Source organism: Prionailurus viverrinus, chromosome D1 (genome assembly GCF_022837055.1).
Source record: "Prionailurus viverrinus isolate Anna chromosome D1, UM_Priviv_1.0, whole genome shotgun sequence".
In the NCBI taxonomy this organism is placed as follows: Eukaryota; Metazoa; Chordata; class Mammalia; order Carnivora; family Felidae; genus Prionailurus; species Prionailurus viverrinus.
Window position 1 is genome coordinate 102,755,651 of NC_062570.1, and position 10,590 is coordinate 102,766,240.

Below are 10,590 nucleotides of genomic sequence, written 5' to 3' on the forward strand. Positions count from 1 at the left end.
CTCATTGAATCTCCTAACAACCCTATGAGAGCAGGCGTTGTGATTAGCATCCATTATCTGGGTCAACTGAGGCCCTGAGGGATTAAGCCATTCCCCCAACTTCACATCGGGAGTAAGTGGCAGGGCTGGGATAGAAATCAGAGCCCCGTGCTCTTAACCAGTACCCCACCCAGCCTCCCTGAGGGGGCTCCCCCAAGCTCTAGACAGAGCATGAGCTCTGGAATTGGGCTGCGTTGAGTATCAACTATTAGTCATAGGAATGGGGGTGGGAACCTCGTTCAGAAGGCATCGTTGATTGAAACAAGAGAGAAGCATCACTTTCCACTCTGCCATGGGCCTGTGTCTCCCAGCCCTACTCACCCAAACACCCCCACAGGCACGCTCATGAAAGCAACAGGATTTTCCAGATGTCCAGCTCCCCCATGAAAAGAGGAACAAGAAAGAGCTGGGGCCAATGGAACGCTCTATACTTTTGTTGTGGGGAAAGGCAAAGAGAAGCAGAGAGAATCTGGAACCGTTTCCTTGGTGCTACAGGGGTAGGGTGCAGGGATATCAGAAATTCACTGGGAGAAGCTAGGGGAAGGGAAGTGGAGATAAGCGGGATCTCCAGTTGGCAGGAGAGCGCATATATGATGGACTCACCCTTCCTCCCTGCACTGGCTAGAACCAAACCCGAGGGGAGACTATAAAAGGCCCCTCAGGATCTGTAGACAGAACATACTGGACAAAGAAGCAGGAGGCCTGGGCTTCGGAGCCCCCAGCCAGGCAATCTAGAGCATCCTTCCCTCTGGGAAAGCCATGAAGCCAGTGCTGATCTCTCGCAGCCCTCACTGGCTGCCACACCGGGCCTCAGACAGGGCCTGAAGGTAAGCCAGGATCCGCTGTGGGTGTAGCAGGCTGCCTCCTGACGCCCGCCCTCCCCCTCCCCACACAGAGGAGGGCAGCAAAGGCCTAGAGGGTGCGCATGCCCTGGGAGTCTCTGCTTGGAAGCTGAAATGGCCTGACAGTGACTCAGAAACCACTGATGTTCTTGAGGCTGATGGGTTCTTATAGATTGTACAGGCAGCTCCCTTCGTGGGCTGCGAAACCACAGGATGGGCCGTGACCACTCTCAAGGAAGGAGCCTTACACGGCAAAGAGCCCTCTGAATCTTAAAGCAAACACAGACTCCGCTCCCTCCGAGACCAAAGCACCTCTGGGGATACAACAGGCCCCAACGGGGACCCTCGTCCTAGAATTCTCCTCAATGAAAACATCATTTGGGGTAGTAATACAGGCAACAGCAATGACAGCCTTTTACCAAGTGTTGCTTGAGGGCCAGGCATTGTGTTCAGAGCTATATGTGTTATATATATAATCATTTCATCCTTAAAGCCACCCCAGAAGGTAGCTGCTCTCATGTTGCCCCCTTTCGAAATAAGGAATCTGAGGCCTAAGGGAGATAAAGTAACTTGGCCACATCGCACGGCCAATAAGTGGGAGAGATAGACATTCAACTCAGGTCGGCGGTCTCCAGGGCCTGTGTTTTTAACTACATTTTTATGCTATAGTGTCCCTCGTCCTGTGCCAATGTCCTCCCCCTCCAGGAAGCCCTCCTTGATGCCCCCTTCCTCTACACAAAAGTCCTCTCTCCATCCTCTTGGGTCTCGCAGCATATCTTTTTATACCATTATTTGGACATCTCCCTTATACTACTTTGTAGTATTTGCCTCCCAGACTCTCCCTGGGAGTTTGGCCGTTGTGATGAGGTGTGGGGGAAACGACCTACACTAAACAAACTCATACGAGACTGATTGATGAACCTGGAAGGCGGTTTATTAATTTACACTGAGAAATGAAACCAGCCGGCAGACGGGAATCCTGAGGTTGACTGGTCAGCACAATCTCTTTCAGGAAGGATAGACTTTTGGGAAAGGAAATCAATACCAGAAGGTTCTTTGTTCAGTACAAAGTCAGAGTGAAGGGAGTTGACGGACTGACACTTAGGTAAAGCCTGACACACCCCTATAAAGCCTCCTACCTGCCAAGGAGTCCGAATCCAAGGCAGGGATCCCTATGGGTGTCCTCTTCTCTGGATAGTGCTGGATTGTTCTGGATCCCAGGAAGATCCTGCCTTTCTGGCTGCCTGTATCATGACTGTGCCTAGCCTTTTTGTTAGCTTGTTTGTTTAGATGATTTCTGCATACCTGATAGAACGGAGAGGGAATTTACCATTGAGACCCAGTGAAGAAGAAGAATCAATACTGTGCTGCCCTTTGCAGAGCCTTGACTTCCACGTGGCCATTTCATCTCTGTGCTGCTCTGCAACAGAGGAATGGCAGATGGCAAAAAAAAAAAAAAAAACATGGAAGCCAGACTGCCTAGGTCTGAATCCCGGAGAGTCGGTTTCCCCATCTCTCTGTTGCAGATAATAATAGCACCCTCCTCATCATTTGTCGGGAGAGTGCAACGAGTTAGTACACATAAAATGCTTAGAACAGTGTCTGGCATCTGGTAAGCACTCAATACTTGTTAGTGATGATTAATAATTCATTTTATAGATGGAAAAACTGAAGCCCAGAGAGATAAAAAGTCAACTAAGATCATGCAGCCAGTAAGTGGCGAAGCGATCATTCAAAAGCAAACTGGCTTCCTTCAGGTGCCAAGGGTTTCTCCCAAACCCAGTTTCTTAGCCTTCACCCTTCATGAGAATCCCAAGAGGAGCTTGTTTAAAAATGCAGATTCAGGGGCGCCTGGGTGGCTCAGTCGGTTAGGCGTCCAACTTCAGCTCAGGTCATGATCTTATACTCCGTGAGTTCAAGCCCCACGTCGGGCTCTGTGCTGACAGCTCGGAGCCTGGAGCCTGCTTCGGATTCTGTGACTCCTTCCCTCTCTGCCCCTCCGCCTCTCACTCTGTCTCTCTTTCAAAAATAAATAAACATCAAAAAAAATTTTTTTAATAAATAGATAAATAAAAATAAAAATGCAGATTCACCACCCACCAGAAAGGGTAACCTTTAAAAGGATGAAACCATCAAGGTCTGGCGAGGACGAGGGACAACCAGAGGGAGTTAGGTAGGCACCGTCACTTGAGAAAGATATTTGGCAGTTTCAAATGGAGCGAGAAAACACCTGGCTGGTGTCAGCCAGGGTCAACCAGGGGAGAGAACCACTCTTGGTGAGGTGCTCGGGGATTCAGCCCTACTCACTGTGGGAGCTGGTTAAGCACTCTTGGGAAACTCTGGTCTTTGCTTCTCAAGTTGGAGCTTCGATGCCACAGGTCAGACAGCCAGGAACAGAAGGCAGATCTGGGGGAGATCAAGGAACAGGCTGGACCCCATAAGCTCTAACCGGAACCACCCCCCCACCAAAGGATGAATTTCTGAATCCCAGAAACCCGTGTCAGTTTTGGCTGCGTCTGTCACCGACGATGTGGGTATTTTGCAGAAGCCAGTGTTTCGCCACCAGCTAAACACAGACACACGTGGCTCAGGAGGAGGAACCAGCTGCTTGTTCCTGTCAGCAAGGGGTGTCAGCGGAGCAGCCACAACATGTGTGAGCTACAGAAGGACTGCTGATTCCCTTCCACTTTCCAAATCCCCTCAAGAATCCCCCCTCGTGGCCCCACCCCAACCAGAAACTTAAGGAAGAGAATCCTGTGTTAGCCACCACACCTACCCTACGATCAGGCAATTCCACTCTAGATATTTACCCAAGAGAACAAGTGCATATGTTCACCAAAAGACATGTGCAAGAATGTTCATAGCAGCTTTATTCATAATAGCCAGAAGCTGGAAACGGCTCAAATGCCCATCGATAGGAATATGGCTAAACAAATTGTCCTATACTCACACAATGGAATACTGCTTTGCAATAAAAGGAACAAAACTATTGGTACACACAACATAGATTAATTTTGCTGACATGATGTTGAGCAGAAGAAACCAGACACAAAAGCATGTATGATGTACAATTCTTTTTGCGTTAAGTTCAAGGACAGGCAACACCAACTAGCAGTGACAAAAATCACAGTGGCTGATCACTGCCGAGGACAGGTGGGTTAATCACTTCGCCGCTTGATGGAGTCTTGGGGGCCCCTGAGAGTGTTCTCTGTCTTGATCTAGATAGCAGCTATACAGTTCTAGCCACATGTCAAAATCCACTGGGTTATACACTTAAGGTGTGTGCCCTTTACTGAATGTATGCTGTGCCTTCGTTTCAATTGGAATGCAGATTCCTGGCCCTGCCCCCAGAGATACCTACCAGCTCTGATGCCCTTGAGGGACCACCGTAGGGGAAAACGGCCCTGTGTGTGCCTCATTTCTTCAGTTTGCTCCCCACTCTGTATAGACAGTCATCTTTGAATTCATCCGAAAACCAGCCTTTTCGAGGAGAGAGAACATCCGATTTTAATCCTACTTCTCTGGGATTTGGAAAAGCAATTCCTGTTCGAAAAGCATCCCCCCCCACCCCCCCGCCCAAGGTGTGGGACTTAATCAAACAAAGCTCCTTCCTAGAAAGGGCATCAGGAAGGTGTGCTAACAGTGTCTGAAAGTCGAATTGCTCTTGGTTTTAAGATGCCAGGTAGGTTTCACGGACCATTCCTTTGGGGACTTCTAGGAATGGAAGCTACCGTGTTTTCACAACACTTTCCCATATCCTGAACACCGCTCAGCCGCCCTCTCCTGGCAGGATCGAGCCCAGGACAGCTGCCTCTATCTTCAGAGGCTGAATCATTTAGGGACCGGAGGTCCCCGCTCCATGACAGGGAGGCACCCTCCCTGGGGAAGCTCTTGAAGGTCATGAGAGTCCCGGACACAATGGCCTGAGCTTCCGCACAGCTCAAAATGAGGCTAATTCCCTTTCCTCCTGTTTGAAACCCAGCCTTACCTGTGGAGCAGGTGACGCCGATGTGCGTTCAAGTGCCTGTGTCCCCTCCGAGCCTCCGTTTCCATCCTTCACTGGTGCACGTGGGCTGTGCGATGCTGCATCCTGATGGAGGAAAGGCAAGAGACAGAACAGTCCCAAGTATTCACACAGTTCCCCGCAACTGGCCAAACAAAGCCAAATTCCTCAAGCCCTCCCTGAACACCTGCCTACCACCACGGCCTCTCCCCCGGCCCCCGCCCTCCAGCTGGAAAGGATGCAGAGTCTTCTGGGAAGGGTTTGGTTTCAGGGTCCCCAGTGAGAAGCCGATACCTCCCAGAGGCTGCTCATCAGTGCCAAGCGGATAGGTATCTGGGCTCAGGGGAAGTGACACCAAAGAGGTGCCATTGACAGGGGCGCCTGGGTGGCGCAGTCGGTTAAGTGTCCGACTTCAGCCAGGTCACGATCTCGCGGTCCGTGAGTTCCAGCCCCGCGTCAGGCTCTGGGCTGATGGCTCAGAGTCTGGAGCCTGTTTCCGATTCTGTGTCTCCCTCTCTCTCTGCCCCTCCCCCGTTCATGCTCTGTCTCTCTCTGTCCCAAAAATAAATAAACGTTGAAAAAAAAATTAAAAAAAAAAAAGAGGTGCCATTGACAAATCAAGTGAATAGGCTGCAGCCCAGCACCCGAGCAAGTGAGACAGGCAGCAGTAGCACAGAGATACCCAGATTCCACTAGGCAGTCAGAGGCTTGAGGCTTCTGGAAGAGCAGATACAGGCTGAGTGTCCCTTCTGTGCGCTGTCACCCTGCCACCAGGTGACAAGTCAGCTGCTGAACCTCCCTTCCATCTACCAAAGCCAGGCAGCCAGGGCAGCCAGAGAGCAGCCTGCTACACTGTGACTTGAGCTACTTGAAGCTGGCCTGCCTCACCCTGCCACTTGCTGATGGGCCCAGTCCCCCCACCTCCTAACCCACCCCCCTACCTTCCCCCCCTCCCCCCACCACCTCCCCAGCCATATTAACAATGCAAAGGAGAGGCCCCAAGTGGACTCTGGAAACAAAGAGGTCCAAAGCAAGTCATGGGATTGGAGGAACACTGACCAATCAGGCTCCAAGAAGCAGGGCTGGCAGATTGATCCAGAAAGGGCAGCAGGAACGAACTGATACCTGCTGAGCTCTGTGCATGGCTCGGTTTATACCTGGTCATGCTGATGGATTCCATGTGTGGAGGGTCTGGATATCTCAGGGCTCAGGGGTGATGCATATAATCAGCTATGCACCTATAGTTCCCTGGCTTGGGGACCAGAAGGGCCCAGAGCTGGAGTTACGCCAATCAAAAATGAGCCCTGGGACTGAAGCTGCCTCACGCCTGCAGGAAGTGCCCAGGGGAGCTGGAACCTGAGCCTGAGGCAAGACTGGGGGTGCCTGAGACCAGTCCTGGGAGCACTGGCTTAACTGGCTTGGAGAAAGACACATAGTCTGGACTATGTGGGGACCTAGTCCTGAGTCATTTGTACGGATTCCTCAAGAGAGGAGACTCCAGGAAAATGGCAAGAACAAAACTGCCTGAGGACTTCCACTAAAGAGCTTCAGTATCACTGTGAAGAGAGCTGTTCCCCTCTCAGCTCTGACAGGAGATCTGCCCCCCTGGGAAGGGGCCATGAGCATCAGCAGGAGGCCGGAGAGCAAGCAACAATGGGTATGAGACAGGACAACCACTCAGCGGGGCATCTGGGAGGCGTTGGCCCCCAACAAGTCTACAGGATTGAGGCCTGGGCGTCAACGGTCACTGTGATCTCTGCCCAAGCCTGTGTTGGCCATCCCTGGTCCACAAGTCTCCCTCCAGCTGTGACACACTCTCCCTGCATGACTATGAATGAGTGCCTTCTCCTCTGAGCCCCCTCCTCAACCAGAAAAGAGGAAGGAAATTGCACGGACCTTTCTCCCAGAAGAGCAGATCTGGAAGCCCTTGCTCTGAATCTGCATGGCACCGTCCCCCACCCCTGTGCCCTCCATCATCAACATGGTGGGCAGCGGGCCCAAGAACGCTGGCACTGAGTGAGGGCCACTGGCTGGGAATGGCTTTGGTGCTGAGATGCTGGGGTGTGTGGAGGGCCAAAAGGCGGCCCAGTCAGGGAGAGAGCCGCATGTCACCCCTCAGGCAGGCTGCCTGGGCTCCGACACCTCATGGCTGTCTGTCCCTCACAGGGAGGACCCACCACTCTCCATTTACTAAAGTGATCTGAAACTTTGAACAGGCCACACAGCTCCCGGGCCTGGCTCCGCCTCACGGAGCCCTCTGTGCCACCTGGCTCCCGCAGGAAGCCCCCTGCTTCATCCTTTACTGCCTCACCCCCAACCAACTCCTACTCATCCTTCAGAGCTTTGCTCAAATACAACTTCCTGAAGAGCACGGTCACAGAGCCCCAGGATGGACGCACTGTGGCCAGTACCCTTCCGTAGAATCGGTCTTTGCTGGTAATTACACATTTGGGTTTGGGGTGACCTGATTCTTGAGTCCTCCCCCTGCCCTTCAGGTGCATAAACACTCACCAGCACACAACGGGGGTGGCCAGTTTCTGTCATTCAACAACTATTCATTGAGTGATTGCTGGGGGCCAGGGGCTACAGAGGTATCGGTGGGTACAAAGTCAAGTGGGTACAAAGTCAACCACCCTGCTCTGGTGGAGCTTACGTTCTAGTAAAAAGAGACAGCCAATAAGCAAGAAACCTAATAAATAGATAACTTACATAGCACATTGGCAGGTTATGAGTGCTTTGGAAAAAAGGAAAAGTAGAGCAGATGTGGGGGTGCAGGTGGAAGCATGAGGTACCAGACCAAGTGGGGAGAGCTCATTGAAAAGGGGGGGGCACAGGCGAAACCTTGAAGGAAGCAAGGACTTGGCAGAGGGCCGCTGGTCACCGTCACATCTCCAGCCTGAGGCCCCGTACTTGGCACCCAGTAGTCATTTGAGAAGTTACTGAACAGAAGAATAGACGTGTGACTGGATGGACGGTCTCTGTGTAGCTATGTTTAATGTCCAGCCAAGTCACTGTTACCTGGACCTAGGGGACCAGCATGGTCATTATGGTTGGCCCCTCCCCCAAACATCTCTTTCCTCCTCCCACTGCTCAGCAGTCACGTGACTCAGCTCACCTGCTGGGCTGCCCTGATGAGTCCAAGGTCGTTAAGGTGGTATCACGTTCCTCACCCAGGAGACCGATTGGGGATCCTGACTTCAGTCAATCAGTGTATATTACCCTCCGGATGATGATTAGAGGGGATTGACCTAAGATACCCCAGGGAGAAGGGAAAGACTTTTAGCCCATGACTGGTGGAGGCCTGCTTTCTCCTGGATATGGATAAGGAGTTATGTGCTAGCAAATTTGGGTTGAGTTTTCCAAAAACTGAACAAATATGGGCCCTTCCTTCCACTTCCACGTGTGCTGCCTTGATCCCTCACCAGGAAGCTTTTCCCAATTTGCCAAGATTGTGGAGGGGTCTCCACACTGTCCTGTCCTCTCTCTGTGTACCACCCAGCATCGGCTCCTTGATTCTCACCACCACCCTGTGAAACACGTATTATCCCCATCTTAGAAGCAAGGAGATACAGTCCTACAGAAGTGAAGAAACTTGAGTTCGGTGAAGCTACTGAAATATACCTTGATCAAAAAGCTGCCTCTGAAGACATGACCAGCTGCCGGTCACAGAAGGGAGAGGACAGAGGCTCCCGAGGTCCTGCACGTGCTGTGGAAGAGGCCAGGGGTCCAGCCGTCTCAGGGTCTCCCGCCTGGACCCACCAATGCTGGTCCCCTCCACTTGCAGCCTGGCTATCTCTCATTCCTTAGGTGGGTCTTGCCTCAGGCAAGAAATTCCTCTTTTTTTAATTTTAAATTTTAAATTATTAAAGAGATAATATATGCCCCGGGTTTTAAGAAACAAACAGCACAAAAGGTTACGTAGTAAAAAGTAAGTCTGCCATGATCCAGGGCAGGGTGGCTGTGGTGGGCACGTAGCGGGGGGACACGTCTATTACTCACATCCACAGACCCTTCCAATGACCCTGAGAGGCGAGCACGGGCTCCTGGCTGGACAGACACCGCCGCAAACCCAGCACTTCCCTCTCAAGGACTCTCAAGCAGAGTCCTTCCAAGACAAAATTCTGGGCAGCTTCTGTTACTTGCTTTGTTTATGTCCTTCCAGAGGTAGCCGGTGCATGCATCAGTATGTGTGTGTGTGTAATTACATATATTTCATCCCGCAGGGTTTGAAACAGGTGATAATACACTACCGCATTGTTCTGCACCTTGCTGTAACTTCGAATCTCTGCTTTTGTTCCATATAAGAACATAGGAACTTCCTTCATTCGTTTCTCCTTTTTTCTTTTTCTTTTTTTTTAAAGTAGGCTCCATGCCCAAAGTAGGGCTTGAACTCTCAACCCTGAGATCCAGAGTCCCATGCTCTACCGACTGAGCTGGCCAGGTGGCCCTTCATGCTTTTTGGTGACTGTATATGGATGTACTAAAATGTATGTAGCCAATCCCTTTTGATGAATTTAGGTTATGTGTATTACATCAGATGCTACCACAAACAAGGCAGCATTGACTATCAATCTACAGATGCCTTTGTGTACATTTTAAGAATTACCGAAGGATAATGTCTTAAAGAGTCCATTTTGGAGTCAACAAGGATATTATATTCGTTTTCAACATAATAGCTGCTGTCAAACTGTCTTGCAAAGTGGTCAAATAATACTCCCTCCCATAACGAATGAATACCTCTTGCTCCTACCATGGAAAGACAAGAAATTCATGGGCTCACTATGCAGGGCATGGAGGAGGGAGCATCGGCCTGTCACATTCCCCTCGTCATTAATAAGATCAAGGACCAGAATGGTAAGAGGAAGGACTTTGGGGTCAAACAGTACAAGACTTGAGTCTGGGCCCTGTTAGTTACCTGCTATGTGCCTCAAGTAAATGTCTTAACCTGTGGACCACAGCTTCCCAACATGTAAAGTAGAAATTCAAAATCATATGCATTTCATAGGGTCATTATAAAGAGCCAGTAATAAAGTGGTAGTTACGCAAGGTAAATTAGTTCTGGAGATCTGTACAATACAGGGCCTAGAGATAATAATACTTCGCTGCACCCTTAAAAATCCATTAAGAAGGGGCGCCTGGGTGGCGCAGTCGGTTAAGCGTCCGACTTCAGCCAGGTCACGATCTCGCGGTCTGTGAGTTCGAGCCCCGCGTCAGGCTCTGGGCTGATGGCTCAGAGCCTGGAGCCTGTTTCCTATTCTGAGTCTCCCTCTCTCTCTGCCCCTCCCCCGTTCATGCTCTGTCTCTCTCTGTCCCAAAAATAAATAAACGTTGAAAAAAAAAAATTTAAAAAAAAAAAATCCATTAAGAAGGTAAATCTCATGTGAAATGCCCTTACCACAATAAAAGTAAAAGAACCGTTTGGGGCGCCTCCCGGGCTCAGTCAGTTGAGCATTTCAGCTCAGGTCATGATCTCATGGTTCGTGAGTTCGAGCCCCACATTGGGCTCTCTGCTGTCAGCGCAGAGCCTGCTTTGGATCCTCTGTTTCCCTCTCTGTCCCTCCCCCATTTATGGGTTTTTTTTTTTCTCAAAAATAAAATAAAGACTTCAAAATATAAAGACTCAAAATAAAGACTTCAAAAATATATATATATATTTTTTAAAAAAGAATTCGTTGATGGATATACTTTGACCCCAAGATGGGGAAA

The 10,590-nt window shown here is 50.3% G+C and overlaps 1 long non-coding RNA gene across 1 annotated transcript; it reads right to left on the minus strand.

Moving 5' to 3' along the window:
- Positions 1 to 2,863: 2,863 nt before the first annotated feature.
- Positions 2,864 to 4,359, minus strand: LOC125176080 (uncharacterized). The gene is made up of 3 exons (XR_007156114.1): positions 4,243 to 4,359; positions 3,189 to 3,287; positions 2,864 to 2,900 (listed from the first exon to the last, which is right to left on the minus strand). It is a non-coding gene; the product is annotated as an uncharacterized LOC125176080 (long non-coding RNA).
- Between the last annotated feature and the right edge of the window lie 6,231 nt (positions 4,360 to 10,590).